Genomic DNA, 20,290 nt, shown 5'->3' with positions numbered 1-20,290 from the left:
TGCTTGTTCCCCTTGGCTGGAATTTTCTTTCTTCCTTGGGCTCTGGCATGACATATTCTTGAGCTCACCCTGAAACCTCTGACAGAGTTACTGGCTCTATCTTTCCAAATCCCTTACACAGACTTAATCGTCTAGTATAGACAGTCTACTATTGTCAAGACACATTGTATCACTGTATCATAATTATTCAGCTTTATATCTATCTCCACAGCAGATAGCCATGCCTTTGCTAGGTGTGTAAAGATGTGAAAAATGTGTGTAAGAATGGAAAGAGAGAGGGCAGTGGGAATGTGCTGGGGTAATAAACAATCATCTATATAGTGGACTTAGAGAATTGTTTTCACTTTTTAGTAGATAGATTTTATATGAACAGAAGGAAATCATTTGAGGATGAAAACAAGGATCTGAATCTACATTCTTCTACTAATTACAATAAGAACTAGAGTCTTTTGTAATAAGAACTTTTCTCTCCATGTCCAACATCAATAATTTGCAAATGTGGATAATTCTAATCAGCCAAAAACTTTTAGGCAGACTGTGGAGCATTATGGGATATGCAGTTCAGTGAAAATGTTATGACTCAAATGAAGCATGTTACATTGGAAATGTGTATCTGGTTTCACAGGCTGGAGTTCAGATCCGCATAAGGACTAACTGAGACACAAAAATCACAAGAGGAGAGTAGATATCTTTCTGCCCCATTTAACAAACACAACTTTTTTTCTCATTTCTTGAAGATGGAGCTCTTGTTTCACTTTCTTATTGCCTATCAATCAGCTGAAGAAGACATCTGCAATTGGGGTTCCTTCGTAAGACATAAGCCCTGGCGGCGGCAGCCAGCACTCATCTGAAAGCTCCATCCTAAATTACCTTTGTCAGGCTGTATAGAAAGTAAAGGCACACTTCAGTCTCATGTGATTAAATCAGGGAATGTACCAACCCGCCAAAGAATGGCAAGTCCTTTCCATTTACATGCTCCATTAACTGCACTTCACCGGAAAAATAAATCTCAGGGCAATTCTTTACCTCTGCTCTTCTAATTGCTACTTACAAATTCTTTTCTCCCAATCATGCTATCTCTCATAAATCAGGAAGCCAAAGCATTTGTAACTGAGTCCCTGGCTCTAATTTAACACGATATGCCATGATTAATGCCAAAGGCAAATAATATACCAAGTTACCATGGGAACCAGGGCATGAAAAGGTAAAAGCCCTCCCTGACACAAGATGGGTGGGACTTCTGTGGATACCTGTGCCCCACCAACACCAGGGACCATGTCATTTTGGCAAAATACCTCAGACCCAGCCCATTCCCAATCCCAGAGATGTGTGGATCCATCCTTCCTCCCTTGAAATTTAACATGCAATTAGTCCACACCTCCAAAGGAGACAAATTACTGGATCATCATTCAGATTAGATTCTTCATTGAACACTCACATTCAAAAGCCATGGCATATGACACAAGATTAAAAGACTTACAAAAGAGATCACCTGAAGGTATCACCACGATTAAAATAGTATATTTCATTTTACAAAAACACTCACTCATTCCAAGGTTCTGTAAGCTGTATAGTAAGTATTTTTCTACCTTCCAATTCATATATACATATAGAGGATACTTTCAAAGTGAGAGAAGGGGTTACATGGTTTAAAATCAATTAGAAATAAAAACCAAGTATCTCTAGAGTTACAAAATGGGAATAAATTATCTCACTTTCCAAAATATTTATTCATATAGGGCTTCAAGGCTTGTTTCTAGTGATGTAAAACTACATCATGAGCATTTATGTCTGTGCCCCCTACACACAAGGAAAGAGCACCCATATAACATTTCTTCATCAGCGTCCTTCACTTATATCTTTATTTACTCTGCTTTGGCCTCATGCAAACAGGGAATTTCAATTATAAGGAAAGGAATCATTGAATTTCCACCATAAGGAAAATATTTCTCTAGAGAAAGAAACAAAGAAAATGCAAGCCATGGTACTAACATGATAATATATAATTTCTCTGGGGAAAAGTCAATGCAAATGTATGTATGGTATTGAATGATGTCATTCATTTATTTTCTTGCAAATTTTTCTCCATTTTATTCAGAAAATGATTTAAACAACTGAGCTGAAGTAAACAACCACATTCGCTTTTGGTACAGTCCTGTAAGATTTAAAGTTGAAATTGGTGCACAAATGCCATGTTGGTCACCAGAGTAGACAAATCTTTGCCATACATGTTGATTTCATTGAGGATGAAATTATTGCCAACAGCCTTGGGTTCATTAAATTCAGAACATATTTTATGGAGTATTTTGGCCATCCAATTTTAAAACCATGTGTATTTTATGGAAAATTTTAATTCAGAAGTGTTTGATTCCTTTTAAAATCATTAAGATTTAAGTGAATTTCTTGATGTTGACCAGTAAAGTCAGTTAAACCTACACTATAATATTGAGTTTGATGATTGGCAATGAATGAGAGGCCAATGTTAGAATTAGTGTTTTGTTGCAGGAGTGGGAGCAGTTGTCTACATGTATCAAGAAGCTAATCATGAAACTTTGAAGGATCAGAGTAGATGAGAGGGTACAGGTTTATTGCAGAGTCTTCAAATAATTCAGACAGCCATCTTGCTTTTTTAGTGGCTAAATAAATAATGTCTTTCACATAGATCTTTTCTTGGAGAAGGCAATGGCACCCTACTCCAGTACTCTTGCCTGGAAAATCCCATGGATGGAGGAGCCTGGGTAGTCCTGAGGGTCGGACACGACTGAGAGACTTCACTTTCACTTTTCACTTTCATGCACTGGAGAAGGAAATGGCAACCCACTCCAGTGTTCTTGCCTGGAGAATCCCAGGGACGGGGGAGCCTGGTGGGTTGCCATCTATGGGGTCGCACAGAGTCGGACACGACTGAAGTGACTTAGCAGTAGCAGCAGCAAGTATTAGGTGATCCAGTGAAGTGAAAGTCACTCAGTTGCTCAGTCTTGACTCCGTGACCTCATGGTCTATACAATCCACGGAATTCTCCAGGCCAGAATACTGGGGTGGGTAGCCTTTCCCTTCTCCAGGGGGTCTTCCTAACCCAGGGATCGAACCCAGGTCTCCTGCATTGCAGGCGGATTCTTTACCCACTGAGCCACAAGGAAAGCCCAAGAATACTGGAGTGGGTCACCTATCCCTTCTCCAGTGGATCTTCCTAACCCAGGAATCCAACTGGGGTCTCCTTCATTGCAGGCGGATTCTTTACCAACTGAGCTATGACGGAACCCTAGGTGATCCATAAGAAGAGAAAATGATATTATACTAGAATTAATTCTACTACTAATAAAATGTATTGAACGCTTTCCATATGCCAAACACCCTGCTAAAGATCATCCCCAAATCATCTCATTTGATCCTCAAAACAACTCTGTGAGGTAAATATAAGCCATACCTCATACCTTTGCCAAGGTCACATATATACTTTCTATTTATCCATTGTAAAGGCTTTCAGAAAAGAATGTAAGAGAGGAGACTTTATTAAGAGGCTATTGCTTCACATTTCCCCACCTCAAAGAATAGTCATCTTAGACAATACAGGAAGAAGGAAATGCTATCTATCTGGTTGAGCCAGGGTCAAGATCAGATAGTCTGGTAGTGTGTGTACTTGACAGCCATACAATTTAGGTTCCATACACCATACCAAGCTCAGTCTAGCTAAACAAAACATACAAGAGATAAGACTCTTGTTCACAGCAATGTTATATATTGTATTACCATTCACAACTGCTCCTCTGTGGGAGGATTACACAACCCCATCCTGTTGACAATAGGTTTAGACAATGTGACTTTCTTCGCACAATGAAATGTGAACAGAAGGTGACACATACCACTTCTCAGCAGAAGCTTTCAGATCCAGCCCATGAATCATGTTTCTATTTCTATTTCCCCCTCTGTTATAAGCCCAGCAACATCCCTGATAGGAACTTCTCTATCAGCCTCAGTTCAAGATTGAAGACAACAGATGGCAAAGCCCCAGCCAGCCATGGTGAACACATACATGTGAACGGGAAATCTACTTTCATGGTTTAAATCCCCTACATTTGGGAGGTCTTTTGTTACTACACATTAGCATTGTTACCCCTACAGATACAAACAATGTAACACAGTGATTAAGGGGATGAGATCAGCAAACCGCCTAGCCTCCAGTCACAATCCCATCACTATTATTTACGCTATTGAAATTCAGTTTCAACAATCTAACCTTTGAATAAGCCAAAGTGAATGTATAACAAATTAAATTTGGTCCCTTGAATACTCTCACTGATTCATATGGAAAAACAAGTAGGATAAATTACAATTGGCTTACATTAAGCAAAACACATTACAAAGTTCTTACCTCTTAAAATTTTTTTAAGGTTTTCCAATACATATGTCAATATTTAAATTGTATACTTATCTTTCTCCCTTTCCATTATTGAAAATATAAAACATTAAGATTTCTCTATTTCTAATCTCTATAGAGTCCCATGCTCAAAACAATGGTATACAGTTGTCTGATACGTCATTTTGGCATAGTTGATCATTCATTTCTTATCACTGTTTACCATACTTACAAGCTTTGATAAGGGAAAAAAGAGAGGATTTGTTCAGGTAGTTACACCTTACATGCTTTCAAAATGATTTGGAGGAGTTGCTTACAAAAATATAGATACTGCAACAGAACCAAAAAAATGAAAAATGAGTGCAAAGGAGAATAAAGGCAGGCCTATTAGATGGATTTGGTACATAAAATGGAATCCAACAGGAGCTTACGTGCTTATTTAAAAGCTCCGCAAATTCAGTTTTTGAGATTCCTGGTGTCCAAAGCAAAGAGAGAAGTATAATCCCTCATCAGATACATAATGATCCAAAAACCTTAAAAAGCAGTGACTCAAGAGAAGTACAACTTTTCACAACATGGAAATCTGCCAGGCATTTCCTTTGTGGGTCAACATCAAAAAGAAAATGTGAGATAGCATCCTTAACAATGTCCTTATCAATATCCCTATAAGCAAACAGCAAAAATGTAAGAAATTTCCCACTCTGTATTCCATTAAGACTCGAATTTCATTCTTATGACTTAAGGAAATACCCAATTCAAGATGTTCTTCCAAGTTATTTATTTACACTAAATGTATATAGCCATTTAGACTATGTCAAGTTCTTTATATATAATATTCCATGTGGCATCTCTGAACCAAAAACAAAGTTAATGATGGAAACATTGGTCATTGTTTTAGATACTTTGTGGTGTGTGTGCTACAATGTACTTAGACCAAAATTTGGGAAAACATTCTGGTTTATCTGCAAAAGAATCTTGAACAAACAAGATCCAGATCTTTTCAATTCAAGATCATATTCTCCTAGTCATTCCAACAATCTTTACATCCCTTGCCATCAACTTTTTTTTTTTTTTTCCATTGTCACCTCCAATTCCACAGTTATTTTTCATTTTGACTTTCTGAAACCTTTCTTCTTCCTTCTATAACTGACATCACTGGCTGGGTACCTCACTTAAGGTGACAATGACATAAAACTATCCAATGATTGTGACTCATTACAGATATCCTTTATTTGTGTTCATATAGAAACTATATAATAATATGGCCATTGGCGCTTCTCTATAGAGTGCCTTGCTCGCTATAGAATTTTCTCACCTTGCTTGTCTTCCAACATCAATTATTTTCAGAGTAAAGTTGGGCCTTGTGGAAGAGCATCAACAAAAGCAGCCTAGAAAAATGGGGAAAGGACAATTAACAAAAGGAACGGATTTGAGTACTTCTGAGATCTCAGACTCAAACTTGGAAAAGTGGTTTTCAGAAGCCATCGAATGATCTGATACGAAAAAAACTTCATTTAGATTTATAATTGGTTCTGCTATTCATTTCTAAATACATAAGGATTTGTAAAATATTTCATTTTAAATAATATTTAATATTAATATTTAATATTAATATCTCAAAATTTAATACTGAGACATGCTGTCCCTATGCTTAATTGTTTGACCCAGAGAAAGTTCATCTCCTTGTGCTTCCATTTCTTCATCTTTAAAATATAGATTATAATAAGTCCTATCTCATGGGGCTGTTCTGAGAGTTACATGGGTTAAAATTCCTAAACCAATTAGAGCCATGCTTGGCACACAGAGGACAATAAAGTGCCTGCTATAATTATTATTCTTTTAAAAAATAACTTCTAATGTTTTCAAAATGTTATTGTTCCCTATATTTTTCCTCATTAAATATTCAATGACATAAAATGATAGAAACGAGCACCATGAAAATGGAAACATATTTTTAATTTTTTAGATGAATGCCAAATTCTACCTCATTAGGAAGAAATGAAGCTACAAGTTTTCCTTCCCTTGCACACACAGTTTTAATCAGCAGACACCATGACATTTCAATCAGTGATAATTCAAGAAAGATTTGTTTTTGCTAACATCTCTTCACAAATTAGTGTTTTTTGTTAAAGGCCTAAATAAAGCCAACTCCAATTTTAGATGTGCTTTGATTCAAAGACTCTCGCTGTCTATTCAGCTTGTCTACAGGCCCTGTTCACCCATCCTTAGGTTGGCAGCAGGTTACAATGAAAAGAGCACTGGTCTGGAAATCAAAAACTTATCCTGAACTGTCTGTGTCACTTGCTGGTTCTTTATATTTAAACAAAGCATTCTGCCTAATTTGAACTTAGTCTCCTACAGGAGCTGAATGGAGATGGTCCTTTATTATTATGAAGTACCATGCGCTCGGTCGTATCCGACTCTCTGTGACCCTGTGGACTATAGCCCGCCAGACTCCTCTGTTCATGGGATTCTCCCAGCAAGAATACTGGAGTAGGTTGCCATTTCCTCCTCCAGAGGATCTTCAGGAATCAAACCCACAGCTCCTGTATCTCCTGCATTGCAGGCAGATTCTCTATAAAATTCTGTAATTCTTAGAAGATTTTCATGGTATCTACATATGTTGGACAATGTGACATTAACTCCCCTGAAGTTATCCATCTACATACAGACTTGTATAGAAAATGAATTCTCCTCATCTAGATCATTCATACATTACCCAGAATTTGATGCTTCCTAGGAAGAACAGAAAATAGTCCATATTTAAAGCTATTTGATATTTAAATAACTAGAATGTCCTTAACAGCATTGAAACTCTCATCTCTTTCTACAGAGAATACACATAGATTTGACTGTTTTTTGTTTGCTTGTGTTTTTAATCTTTGCAATGCTGTCCAGGTTCTGGCTGCTGCTTCTTGTTAGCTGGTCACATATACAAGTGACACAGTCATTGCCAGCATTTGCTTCTCAAAATAAAACTCCCCAAAGATAGCTTTTTCACTGTTTTGTATACAAACATATAGCTATCTTCTGGAATTCTCACTTGTACTACCAAGTGCCAAGAAGCCATTGACTTGATTTTACTTCCAAGATCCCTAGTATCTAAGAGGTATGAGCAATCATTCAACCAGACCATATACTGCACATTCTTAGAGATACCCATGGGATCATGAAAGGTAGGAGACGGTTTCTGGAGTCACATTCCCCTCCCCCAGAAAGGAAACAGACAAGTCAGCTAAGGAGATATGACCACAGGACTTCCACTGGCAGTGACTAGGTGAGGCAGAAGACAAAGCAGAAACCCTGAAGGATCTGATGAAACATCCTAGAGCCAGGCCACACAGGAAGAGAGCTGAGTAGCCAGAGGGAAAGAGGCTTAATCAATAGGCACCACTAAGAGGCATAGCCCCAAGGCACCAAGAGGGAAAGTGGAGTCTGAGACTTCACTTCTGAACCATAACAGGGATTATGTGCCTAGTCACTCAGTTGTGTCCGACTCTTTGCAACCCCACAGACTGCAGCCCACCAGGCTCCTCTGTCCATGGGGATTCTCCAGCCAAGAATACTGGAACGGGTTGCCATGCCCTCCTCCAGGGGATCTTTCCAACTCAGGGATCGAACCCAGGTCTCCCACATTGCAGGTGGATTCTTTACCATCTGAGCCACAAGGGAAGCCCATAATAGGGATTAGAGGTCTCAAGTATCAGGAATGTCCTACCCTCCCACCTACCCAGGCAACAGTAGAGGTAAAAGTAAACTCTTTGGAGAAAGTTGCCCTAAAACAGACCCACGAGGATAGCACAGACTGAAAGCAAGGATGAACTTACAAATAAAGATCACCAAACACAGAAAAACCAGCCACAGTGTGTGAGAATCGGCAGACAAGGAATAAAGGTTTAAATAGAAAGAACTGCAGGTATTGGAATGGCTTTGACATAATAGAAAACAGCTATGTATGAAACATATAAAATTTATAAAAGAAAAATACAATTACAAAGATATGTATATAGTAAACCTAGGAGAAATAAGGGCTTCCCTGATAGCCTTCCCTGGTGGCTCAGTCGGTAAAGATTCTGCCTGCAACGTGGGAGACCTGGGTTCAATCCCTGGGTAGCAAAGATCCCCTGGAGAAGAAATGGCAACCCACTCCGGTATTCTTTCCTGGAGAACCCCATGGACAGAGAAGTCTGGTGGGCTACAGTCCATGGGGTCACAAAGAATCAGACACGACCGAGTGACTAACACACACGACAGAGCAGCGGTGAAGAATTCACCTGCCGGTGCAGGAGATATGAGTTTGATCCCTGGGTCAGAAGATCCCCTGGAGAAGGAAATGGCAACCCATTCCAATATTCTTACCTGGAGGATCCCATGGACAGAAGAGCCTCGTGGGCTACAGTCCATGGGGTCGCAAAAGAGTCAGACACTATTTAGCGACTGAAACAACAAATGAGAAGTAAGCAGATGGAACTGAAGAGGTTGTAATTAACAGGAATGAAAAATATATAATTGAAACTGTACATGTTAAAAATGAAAACTCAATCAATGTCCATAGATAGATGAGGAAAAGAATAATAGGTTAAAGGAAAGATAGAGGTCAGGGGATGGGGGATGAAGCTTCCACCCTCTAATCATACTTTGGTCTTTCTGGTGACTAGCACCCATTCTGAAGCTATCTAGGAGACCCAGCCACTGGATACCTCTTTAACATTCTAAAGACACTCATTACTCTGGAAATTCTAAAGGCTTTAGAAGTTTTGTGCCAGGAGCTAGGGACAAAGACCAAATATTTGTTTATTTATTTATTGATGAATACATTCAGATGTAATAGATATTGAGAGTTCTAGTTGCTCCACAACATCAGCGATAATAATTGGTACTGTCAGTCATTAATTAATGACTGATTAATTCATTATTCGTTATTCACTCATTAATCTTTGAAATTTTAGTCATTCTGTTGGCAATGGGTTACCATTATGGAGTTAATTTGTACTTTTCCAATGACTAATAAAACTGGGTTTTGCTTCGCTTTGTTTCTGATAAATTTATTCGTCATTGCTCAATGCTCATGTTTTATTATGTTAGGTTTTCTTTTAAGCTACTGTTCTCTTTTAGTGGATTTATGTGATTATGCCTCACATCCTGAAAGTAGGACCTTCAGCTATTTTGACACTAAACAACCAAAAGTACAATTTTTTCATGGTGGTGACTAACTGCGTTAACAAAAATCAACCTTATATTTTCTATCGATAATGTTAACGTGGACTTCCCTTGTGGCTCAGCTAGTAGAGAATCAGCCTGCAATGTAGGAGACCTGGGTTTGATCCCTAGGTTGGGAAGATCCGCTGGAGAAGGGAAAGGCTACCCACTTTAGTATTCTGACCTGGAGAATTCCATGGACTGTATAGTCCATGGGGTCACAAAGAGTTGGACATGACTGAGCAACTTTCACTCACAATGTTAACTTGTATAACAGGACCTGCAAAATGGAGGCAGACCCAGCGGTCCAGCCCACATCACAAATCTCTACTTAAGCCAGTCTGCACTAACAGAAATGTCTCCCTGTCAAGGAAAGTGAGCACCAATCACAATCCTCCAACCCAGCTTTAGCTAGCTTACCTCACCCTAGAAAACAGGACCATCTAGCCTTTAAAGAAATCACCCAACCTCATTGCTAATCATGCCCTGTATCCACATCGCTTGCTCTAACAGTCTACATAGCTTGCTCTTGTCCAAAATCCCTTAGGAGGAAATCTCTACTGCTTAAGAGGCATTGTACTCTCCCAACCCATGGATTGTTTTCCATGGATAAAGGACAGCAAGCTCATGATTAAATTGTTTCCAGTTTCTCACTTGCAACAGTATGCTTAGCATAAATTAGAACAGAGGGCTTGTTTTCCCAGAAGGATTCCTTTAAGATATTTGTTCTTTATTCATATGATGAAAAGAAGGCAGTCACTGTTCAAAATACTCTTAAGAAGTTTTTCTACAAACAGATAAAGCACTTTAATTCTCAATGTTTCAAATAGTTTAGATAAAATATTTAAATACAGCTTTTGCTATTCAAGAATTTTTCTATATATTTATAATCTATAGTAGGAGTTTTAATGTTTTAACAAAAATGTTTTAAGTTTTTAATTGCAATAACTGACATATAACACTGCATTCATTTTGGGTGTACAACATAATGATTTATGTGTATATTGCAAAATGATTGCCACTGTGTTTACTTAACATCCATCACCGCATGTAGTTACAAATTCTGACTATGTGTGTGTGATGCAAACTTTCATGACCTAGTCTTTCAGCAGCTTTCGAATATACAATGCAATATTGTTAACCATGGCCATCATGCTGTATATTATATCCACAGAACTTGTAACTTTAAGCTTATACCTACTGATGACATTAACCCATTTTATCCATCCTGAAAGTTATTTCCAATGCAATTAAACTGAAAGATTTTAGCTCCAGAGAAGCAGACAATATTCCCAATATTTCTTATTTCTCTGAAGTCAAAGAAGAGTTATTCTGCAGAGAGAAACTTGAAAGAGCTAAAGAATCTCATAAGGAACATGTGGTAGCAAGAAACATGGACCTTCAAACGTCCATCCTCAAATTCACAGAATGTTACTTCACGTTCGAAAGGGACTTTGCAGATATGATGCAAGTAGGGATTTTGAGGTGAGTACACTACACTGGATTATCAATGTGGCCCCAATCTAATCACTTAAACTCTTAAAAGCAGAAAATCTTTCCCAACTATAGTCAAAGAGATGCGATGACAGATAAGGAGGCGGAGAAAGAAGGCACAAAAAGGAAGGCACTTGCCACTGCTAGCTTTGAAGACAAAAGGGCCTACATGTCAAAGAATACGGGTGGCATCTAGAAACTCAGAATGACCAGCAGCCAACATTCAGCAAAGAAACAGGGGCCTTCGTCCTGCCACTGCCAGGAAATAAATTCTGACAATACGCTGAATGAGCAAGGAAACCAGATTCTTGCCTTGAGCATCCATAAAGGAGTGCAGCCTTGTCAACAATTTGATTTTAGCTCAATGATTCCTGGATCAGATTTATGACTTACAGAAATAAAAGATAATAAATCTGTGCATTTAAACCACTAAGTATATGTAGTATATAAAGGCAGCAATAGAGAACTAATATAGGCCCACAGCAAGAAAGAGAAGTGACTGTCTCAAAGTCATACAACTTTTAGGGATAACACCAGGGCTAGGACATTGTCTGATTCCACTTTTATTTATGTGATATTTTAAAAATTGAAATACATATCTTTATTTTCCTGGTAATAAACATTAAACTGCCTCCTAGTATACATTTAGCAAATTAACAGATGTTCTGAAAGATGCAGATAATGATGGTTTTAAATTTATGTCAATTAGGTGTCAAAGAAAAGAGTTGTAAGAACTTTTTTTAAATTGACTTAGATGAAAAGAATTTCCATATTTCTTAAAGTTTTAAATCACTTATCACTTAAGAAATGTTTATTTTATTGGCAACAGAACAGATGTAGGTCTTAATCAAAAAGGTTATTTTCTTTGCAACAAAAAGAATTAAACACCTAGAAATAAATTTAACCAAGGTGAAAGACCTTTACACTAAAAACTATAAGACACTGTTGAAAGAAATTGAAGATGGCACAAAGAAAAAATATTTTGTGCAAACTGTTAAACTATCCATATTACCTACAAAAATCTACATATTCAAAGAAATTCCTATCAAAATCCCAATGATATGTTTAAAAAAAATATTAAAATTTATATGGAAACATCAGATCAGATCAGATCAGTCGCTCAGTCGTGTCTGACTCTTTGAGACCCCATGAATCGCAGCATGCCAGGCCTCCCTGTCCATCACCAACTCCCAGAGTTCACTCAGACTCACGTGCATCGAGTCAGTGATGCCATCTAGCCATCTCATCCTCTGTCGTCCCATTCTCCTCCTGTCCCCAATCCCTCCCAGCACCAGAGTCTTTTCCAATGAGTCAACTCTCTGCATGAGGTGGCCAAAGTAGTGGAGTTTCAGCTTTAGCATCATTCCTTCCAAAGAAATCCCAGAACTGATCTCCTTCAGAATGGACTGGTTGGATCTCCTTGCAGTCCAAGGGACTCTCAAGAGTCTTCTCCAACACCAGAGTTCAAAATCATCAATTCTTGGGCGCTCAGCCTTCTTCACAGTCCAACTCTCACATCCATACATGACCACAGGAAAAACCATAGCCTTGACTAGAAGGACCTTTGTTGGCAAAGTAATGTCTCTGCTTTTGAATATGCTATCTAGGTTGGTCATAACTTTCCTTCCAAGGAGTAAGCGTCTTTTAATTTCATGGCTACAGTCACCATCTGCAGTGATTTTGGAGCCCCCAAAAATAAAGTCTGACACTGTTTCCACTGTTTCCCCATCTATTTCCCATGAAGTGATGGGACCAGATGCCATGATCTTCATTTTCTGAATGTTGAGCTTTAAGCCAACTTTTTCACTCTCCTCTTCCTCTTTCATCAAGAGGCTTTTGAGTTCCTCTTCACTTTCTGCCATAAGGGTGATGTCATCTGCATATCTGAGGTTATTGATATTTCTCCCGGCAATCTTGATTCCAGCTTGTGCTTCTTCCAATCCAGCGTTTCTCATGATGTACTCTGCACAGAAGTTAAATAAACAGGGTGACAATATACAGCCTTGACGTACTCCTTTTCCTATTTGGAACCAGTCTGTTGTTCCATGTCCAGTTCTAACTGTTGCTTCCTGACCTGCATATAGTTTTCTCAAGAGGCAGGTCAGGTGGTCTGGTATTCCCATCTCTTTCAGAATTTAACATTAAAGATCCCAAATAGCCAAAGTAATACTAAAAATTACAAAACTATAATAACAAAATAGCATAGTACTGGCTGAACAGACATATAGATCAACAGAACAGAATTGAAAGCCCAGAAATAAACCCATATATATAAGGATAATTAATTTAAAATAACAAACAAAGAACATATACTGAAGAAAGGATAATCTCTTTAATACATGGTGCTGGGAAACCTGGACTGTCATCACATGCAAAATGATAAAACTAGACCACCATCTCACACCATACAAAAAAATCAAATCAAAATGTAATACAGATTTGGTTGTAATGCCTGAAACCATAAAACTCCTAAAAGAAGTTGGGCATCATTGACAATAGCCTTGGCAATATCTTTCTGAGTATGTCTCCTCAGGCAAAGGAAACAAAAACAAACAAATGGGATGACATCGAACTAAAAAGCTTCTGAACAGCAAGGAAAACCACAAACAAAATGAAGACAATGTATCAAATGGGAGAAGAGATTTTCAAATTGTATATCCAATAAGGGGTTAACACCCAAAATATATAAAGAACTTATAAAACTCAAGAACAACAGAAGAAGAAAACCCAAACAACCCAATTAAAAAATGAGAAGACACGAATAGACTTTTTCACAAAGAAGACATATGAGGGCCAATGGGCACATGAAAATATGCTTAACATCACTAGCCACTAGAAAAATGCAAATCAAAACTACAATGAGGTATCACACCAATTAAAATGGTTATTTTTAAATAGGCTAGAAATAACAAGTGTTGGAGAGGACATGGAGGAAAGGGAACACCCATACAGTGTTGATGAGAACGTAAATTGGTGTAGCCACTGTGGAAGACACTATAGAGATTCCTCAAAAAGTTAAGAATAGATCCAGCTACTCAGGGCTATTTATCCAAAATGCTGCTGCTGCTAATTCGCTTCAGTCATGTCTGACTCTGTGCAACCCCATAGACAGCAGCCAACCAGACTCCCCCATCCCTGGGATTCTCCAGGCCAGAACACTGGAGTGGGTTGCCATTTCCTTCTCCAATGCATGAAAGTGAAAAGTGAAAGTGAAGTCGTTCAGTTGTGACCGACTCCTCACGACCCCATGGACTGCAGCCTATCAGGCTCCTCCGTCCATGGGATTTTCCAGGCAAGAGTACTGAAGTGGGGTGCCATCGCCTTCTCCATATCCAAAATGAAAACACTAATTTGAAAAGATATATGTGCCTCTATATCCATTGCATTATATACAAGATATGGAAACAACCTAAGTATGCATCAATAGATGGATGGATAAAGAAGATGTAGTGTGTGTGTACATGGACGATCTGGAGGGTAGTACACTAAGTCAGATGGAGAAGGACAAACACCATGTTGCTTCCCAATGTGCCATGTAACAGCTGTATAAAATCATCCCATAAAACTTTAGTTCTACCACCTGCAAAATAGAAATAATATAACATTTTCTTCCAACATCACAGGACACCATGTTTGAAAGTATTTTCAAATAAGAAAGCTATATGTACCTGGGACATTTTTGGTACATGGAAGAGATAACCCACAGATAAGAAACCACGTCCAAAGAAATATATTTTCTGAGTAATGTGACAATACATTGCAGGTGAGATTGTTCTCGCAGGTATATAAATAATTTTATGGTTCCCAGATGAATATGTGAAGCCACAAGTTTGGATTAACCACAAAGGAGCCTAAACATTAAAAGAAATAATACTCTTTGAAAGAGAACCATTAAGTATACACATCAGACCAACAGAAAAAAAAAAAAAAAGTGAAGTCACTCAGTTGTGTCTGACTCTTTGTGACCCTATAAGCTGTAGCATACCAGGCTCCTCTGTCCATGGGATTTTCCAGGCAAGAGTACTGGAGTGGCGTCCCATTTCCTTCTCCAGGGGATCTTTCTGACCCCGGTCTCCTGCATTGTAGGCAGACGCTTTACCTTCTGGGCCACCCGGACCAACAAAGGACAGACCTAAAGTCGGGTCAACAAAGAAAGGCATAGCACAGAGACTTTCTGGAAGTCAAGAGTTAAACAGTAACCAGCCTGAAGAGGCTTCATGAAGAGTAGACTCTGCCCCCCCATGTGTCTGCAGAAATCCTTGAAAGGGTCATAAAATATCCCAGTGATGAGAACTATCACATGGCTGGCTCACTCATTGCTTTGGATATAATTTGGATATAATAACATTTCATTATATTAAGAAACATTAAGCAGAAGACCTTTTAAGATATTTGATATCTAGCTGAAAAGTTTTGTTTTACAACGATAATTAGAAAACTACTATTCATATTTAGAACACTATTTCACAAAATTAATCATACATGCTCAGATGGGCCAGATACCTCCTCCTTTTAGATACAGATTTTAAAAGAATAGAGGGTGTATTCTGTTCAGCTGCTCAGAATCCAGAAATTCTCATATGTACTTTCTACTATGGATACCAAAAATGTTGACCTACTATTAAGAATTTTCCAGAAAACGTTCTGGAGGCTATTATACTGTTTCTGGACAAATTGTGATTACTTGTCCCTCTCTCCTTGCAGTTATTTACAAAAATCAAACTTTCCATTCAGAATTAAATTTTTTAATTTATCAACTGATAGTGCTGCTCTTGACAGATCCATTGTATAAAACTGTTGTTGTTTTAGTTGCTCAGTTGTGTCCGACTGTTTGTGACCCCATGGGCTGTAGGCCACCAGGCTCCTCTGTCCATGGGACTCTCCAGGCAAGAACTCTGGAGTGGATTGCCATGCCCTCCTCCAGGGGGTGTTACCAACCCAGGAACTGAAGTCAGGTCTCCTGCTCCTGTAGACAGATTCTTTGCCATCTGAGCTATCAGGGAAGTCATGTCTTTGTAAAATATAGGATTTTGAATACAATCACTAGATCACCAAAAAAAAAAAAAAGAGTAAAATATTATTTTAATTTCTAAAAGAATACTAGTTAAGAAATAGCACAACCATAATAATTGAATTATAAAGATGAACAATAAAAATAAATTATTATAATATGGGACTTCCCTGGGTCCCAGAGGCTACGACCCCTTGCTGTCAATGCAGGGGACCTGGGTTTGATCCCTGGTCAGGGAACTAGCTCCCACATGCCACAACTAAAAGATCCAGTGTGCAGCAACCAAGAGCCAGTGCAGCCAAATAAATGACTAATTTTTTAAATAATTATAATACATTCATTCATACAAGTTGAAATGACTCCTTAAAAATTCCTGCCATCCATTCCTTATCTTTGGAATTTCTCAGACCTGGATTTAATACTTCTCTTTGATACTTATTAATTATAAACGCTTAACCTACTTACTATCTTCAATTTACATTGCACTTGGTTAGAATATCTACTTAATGTGACTGTGGTGAAAATTAAATACAGAGCTCCTAACGTAATTCTTGCTACATAATAAAGCATCTTTAAAAGGAAGATTTTTGCTTGTTTTCTTGGTCCATAACCACAGGAAATTGAAGAAAATCATTCTACTTTCACAAATTAAAGATCTTGAGAGCTAGATTCTAGTGTCCACTTCAGCAAAGTCATACTAATAATCAAAGCATTTTATAATTGCATAGAACTTAATCATTTATAACACTTTGTAAATATCTCACTTGATACAAATTCATACTCTTTTGAGATATGACAATTGTGGTTCAGAAAAATTAAGTGATTTTTTTATAGTAACTTTTAGTGTAGTAGATATATTTTGGTTGCCAAGGATTTTTCTTTATCCTGGGAAATGCCTTGCCCTCCTCTTCATTCATAAGACTCCTATGAGAACTTTCAAGTCTTATGTAAATTCATACTGGCAACAGGTCCAAGAGTGGAAACAAGACTTAAGTGCAGTCAATAATAGCAGACCATTCACAGTGGCCACAACTGATTGGTCCAAGGAGGACCTCTGGCTTGCTCTGAGCCAAAGGATCTCTTTCCAAGATTCTTTGAACATCTGAGAAAGTTTCTCTCTGATGACAGGGCTTTGATATGTTTAACTCTGGAGCTGTTGGCATCAGTGACTTCTGTTGTTGGTGTTTAGTCGCTAAGTCATGTCCCACTCTTTGTGACCCCATGGACATTAGCATGCCAGGCTTCTCTGTCCTTCACTATCTCCTTGAATTTTCTCAAACTCATGTCCATTGAGTCAGTGATGTCATCCAAACATCTCATCCTCTGTCATCCCCTTCTCCTCTTGCCCTCAATCTTTCCCAACATCAGGGTCTTTTCCATTGAGTCAGCTCTTGGCATCAGATGGCCGAAGTATTGGAGCTTCGGTATCAGACCTTCCAATGAATATTCAGGGTTGATTTCCTTTAGGATTGACTGGTTTGCTCTCCATACTGTGCTCAAGAGTCTTCTCCAGCATCACAGTTCAAAAACATCAGTTCTTTGGCCCTCAGTCTTCCTTATGGTCCAACTCTCACATCTCTACATGATTACTGGAAAAAACATAGCTTTGACTATATGGACCTGTGTTGGCAGAGTGATGTCTCTGCTTTTTAATAAGCTGGCTAGGTTTGTCATAGCTTTTCTTTCAAGGAGCAAGCATCTTCTAATTTCATGGCTGCAGTCACCATCCACAGTGATTTTGGAACCCAAGAAAATAAAATCTGCCACTATTTCCATTGTTTCCCCATCTATTTGCCATGAAGTTATAGGGCTGGATGCCATGATCTTAGTTTTTTTAATGTTGTGTTTTAAGCCAGTTTTTTCACTGCCCTCTTCCACCTTCATCAAGAAGTTCTTTAGTTCCTCTTTGGTTTTTTTGCCATTAGAGTGCTATCATCTGTGTATCTGAGGTTGTTGATATTTCTGTAGAATGGGGAATGTTATTCTGAGCCAAAGAAAACAAGGCTTTTTTCTTTTCATTTTTTTTTTAATCTAAATTTGGTGCTCCTTTCACCAGACAGATTACTAATAGCCACCAGTCTTCTCCCAATACCTCCTTTTGTCCTTTTTATGCATTTGATTTTGGGGCCTAAGGAAGTAAACCCTGTAGTGGGTGGTATATAAATTAATTCACACACTAAGTATATAAGAAGGAAATGTATACATAGTATATAAGAATGAAATGACAAGACAAAGAGGGACAGACTCATGTCCTAAAACTGCTTCAAGTCACTCAGTACACATTCTAGTGCAGCTGATGAACATTAAATTCATAAACTTGATCTGCTTCATATAACCCCAATCCATTTCACACGAATTTTTGTTTGCCTGTTTTCTGCTTCTTAAAATGCTCAACCTCCAAGTCCACAACTTTGACATCTATTCACCTAAGTGTTGTTACTCAGGTCTTGGTGGAGAGAGAATTATTCCAGGAAGACTTCTGTAGTCTCCAAATTTGGGTTCTTTTCATCTCTTGCATGCTCTATGAGCACCTGTATTAAATCCACACTAAATCCTAAATCCTGCATTAACTCCTATCCCATTACCTGATAAAAGTTCATCAATATAATCCTAAGAGAATAGTAACTATCCTGCTCAAGGTTCTCAGGCCTATATCTTCAGAAGCTCAGATTGTGTTTAACATATAGCCAACACTCAACAAATATTTATGATATTCTTTGTAAATAAACTTCTTTGTTGATTTTTATAAACTTCATACCATTCTCTGCTTCCAAATAAATCACTGATAAGGTATCTTACTTACTAATGAAAGCATCTGAGTTACTCAGTTGCACTGGGATGGACAACTACTCAATCCTGAAATGTCTGAAGTTCTCTTCTGAAGTTCCATAATAAAGAGTATTAAAGGCAAATTTAGATGGACACTGAAATGAGAATTGTCTTCAAAGCATGTTCAAGTGATTTCATTTACATTAATAACAGAGAATGGGAATGAGTATCTAAATTCCTCCAAAGGACAGGAAACATGCCAAACACTGTACCCTGAAAAAGCAACTTGCAACAGGTCACAATTGAAAATTATAAAATGGTTCTCATATAAATGGCTATTGACTCTTAGATTTTGGTAATAACATTGTAAACTACGTACTAATATCATCAAAGCCAAATGGTTTTCCTTATGTGAGTGGGCATAACTACTTAACCAAATTTCTTTCAGAATATATTAGAAATGACAGTGATGAAATAAAAAAATAACTCAGTTAAAGAAATAAATATACTATTCATATTTCACCAGCAATATAAATGGTATGAAGCGAATAATCCTCTCACTGGGTGACATCAATCTGACATAAACAGGAGCACTAGGAGAGAAACATACCTAAATATACTTCTGTCACAAAGACTTAGGTTGAAGAGACATAGAACGAAAGCCCAATGTTTTAGTTTCTATCAACTGCTTGATGCAGTGTTTTCATCCTATTGCTGATTTTGGCCCTTATGAATATTCTGTGTTTTTCTTGGATCTTTAGAAATATCACATCTCAAATTACAGAGCAATGTGCATTCTAGGCCGGGAAAAATGGTAATGCCTAGTAATGTGGTATGCCTAAGATTTTGCTTGGCACATGTGTCTAACAAATACTTATTGAATAAATGAATGAACTAATAAATCAGTTCATTGCTTGACTGCACACTTTGAATTCTTTGTTTTTGAATATGACTTTTAATTTTTTACTTCATTGTTAAACACAAAAACTTGGGCAATATATGAGAGCAAAGCAGTACTATTCAATAATCAGAATGGGAAAATTCTCAAAATTCTTGAGTTTAACACCCACCTCTCCCAAGATATGCTTAATATGTTTGTCATTAGAAAAACTTTGGGTTTGTTCACAGAAGAGCATTAGTCAAATCCAATGTTTTCTTTGGACCAAGTATGTGAATATGAATCTACTCATCACCATTAGCATGAGAAGAGACCAATGAATAGATTTCCCCAGAAATTACCAATAAAAAGTAGAAAATGTACAAATAAATTATATAAGGGCCAACTAAGCCATAAAATCAGAATAAGACATTATAACAATTATATATTATTATTAAGCCAATGTATTTAATAACCTAAATAAAATGGACAATTTCCTACAAATTTATACTTAGTGTAACTCCCTCAAGAATAAAAATAAAACATATATACTCCTTAAATCATTAAAGAAATTATGTTACTA

General features: G+C 37.7%; 1 long non-coding RNA gene across 8 annotated transcripts in view; it reads right to left on the bottom strand.

The window, feature by feature from the left end:
* LOC147359196 (uncharacterized) overlaps positions 1-20,290 on the bottom strand; it is a 224,404-nt gene that overhangs the window by 84,931 nt on the left and 119,183 nt on the right. For all 8 annotated transcript variants that reach the window (XR_015140589.1, XR_015140590.1, XR_015140594.1 and 5 more), the window contains one exon: positions 5,673-5,745. This is a non-coding gene — a long non-coding RNA (uncharacterized LOC147359196). The remainder of the gene's footprint in view (positions 1-5,672; positions 5,746-20,290) is intronic.

Source organism: Bos grunniens, chromosome 14 (assembly GCF_055505025.1).
Source record: "Bos grunniens cultivar Pamir isolate PY7600 chromosome 14, Bosgru_T2T1.0, whole genome shotgun sequence".
In the NCBI taxonomy this organism is placed as follows: domain Eukaryota; kingdom Metazoa; phylum Chordata; class Mammalia; order Artiodactyla; family Bovidae; genus Bos; species Bos grunniens.
The sequence above is the reverse complement of the archived record's forward strand: the minus strand, read 5'-3'. Positions and strand labels throughout refer to the sequence as shown.